Genomic DNA, 2,069 nt, shown 5'->3' with positions numbered 1-2,069 from the left:
ACCTCGATTGTCGAACCCATAAACTAAACGCCTCAAAGAAACCCTTTTGTTTCGACTCACACCCAGTGGCAACCGCAACCACAGTTTTATCCACTATCTCCGTACGAAATCAAAATACTCGAAATTCCGGAGAAGCTTTCTGACCGAGCGGCCAAAGAAAAAAACGTCTGGAATCGTCTGTGCCTCCTAGAACTCCAGTTGGTCGAACTCAAGGGAAAGGAAAGCTACGTCACCATCAGCTTCTACCGAATAAAAATAACGTCAACATATAGAGGAGGAAAATACGAACACTTTTACCGGATTAAATTTTTTATTAGAATTACGAATTTAAAAAAATTGAAGTAGAAAGGTATAAGGATTCCACGGTTTTCTCTCTCACTCTCTATCATTATCTTCTCACCGTGCAAAAATCCAAAGAAGCTAAATGATGATGATTAATGTGATAAAAAAGGGTTAGGTGTCATAGTTATTGAATGGAAAGGAAACATGTGTAATTATATATATGTATGTATGATTAGCAAGCCACGTTTAGCTTTAACTTCTTTGAATCCCTCTAAGCTTCGTTCATATATATATAAAAGCCTTATTTAGTTCTTTCTTTCTTATTTTTTTTGTTTTCTTAGTGAAACCGTTGAAGGTAATAATAATAATAATAATAATAATAATAATAATAATAATAATAATAATAATAATAATAATAATAATAATTCTTTTATATTTTATTTTTTTTTAAAATATCTTATTATAATAATAAAAATAATTTAAAAATTTTAATAAATTTTAAACTCAAAGTATCATAAAATTTAATTTAATTATTTTTAAAAGAATAATTTTTTTAAATAAAATAATAAATTATTATTTAATTTTTTTAAAAATTTGGAGTGTTATATCAATAATAATAATGTGTAAAAAAAAAAAGAAGAAGTGGCCGAAGCCATTTAGAGCAAAAGAAAGGAAATGAAGCATAACTTATATGTATATATACATATATATATAACCAATGCCACCAAATCACCATTTATTATATGGGTGATGCTAGGTAGCCAAAAAATAATTACAATATAGAAATGTTATGTGAAAATTCTCATTCTCTTGATAAGTAAGTGATATACACTTCTTTATCACTTATTCTCCTTATCATTTATTATTTTGCTGCATGTTTGGAATTATTAATGTTCTTTCCAAAATCAATTTCAGTTTCTTCCAAATTAAATCCCTAACATCTCTCAATCATATTATTATCCATTAAAATGCAATAATTTTCTATAAAAATTATGGAAGTTAAATTAAAAATTTTTAACTACTTCTAATATATAATTTATATTTTACATATAGACTATTAAAAAAATATATATAAACAAAAATTTAAAAATAAATTTTTAAAAATAATTATTAACTCGTCATATTAAAATCAATAAATAAACATACATACGAATATTAAATAAAAATATTAAAATAATTAAAATCATGACCTATTAGTACATATATGAGATAAATTAAAAAATACAATAAGACGTATAGTTTAAAATTTGATAATATTAATTATAGACATCATATGTATAAAATTATGAATATTATGAGTACAAAATTATGGATGTTATTAATATGAAATTATAGATGTTATGTGTATGAATTTATGAATGTTATGAGAAAATTTATCAATTGAATAAATTAATTTAAGAATTTGACATTTTTTAAAATTCAATTATGATAAAATTTTAAAACATCTGTATTAATTTTATAGTTATTTATGCAATAATTAAAAAAATGATATGTGTATGGATGTAATATCTAATAAACATGAATTTAATTTTTAGATGTTAGTTATATATAATTATGGATATTATGTATATAAACGTATGAATGTTATGTGTATGAATTTAGTTAGTACAATATAATTATAAATGCACATAAAACACAAAAAAATAATAAATCAGTTTATTACTATATCTTATCAAAATTAGTGTAATTTTTTATATTTTCAAAAATTAATTGGTTGACAACAATTTCGTTAAATGAGTCCATCTATTATTCAAATTTTTTAGCAATTTCTACCATAAATACCGTAT

Source organism: Arachis hypogaea, chromosome 20 (genome assembly GCF_003086295.3).
Source record: "Arachis hypogaea cultivar Tifrunner chromosome 20, arahy.Tifrunner.gnm2.J5K5, whole genome shotgun sequence".
NCBI classification, from domain to species: domain Eukaryota; kingdom Viridiplantae; phylum Streptophyta; class Magnoliopsida; order Fabales; family Fabaceae; genus Arachis; species Arachis hypogaea.
Note: the sequence above shows the minus strand (reverse complement) of the source record.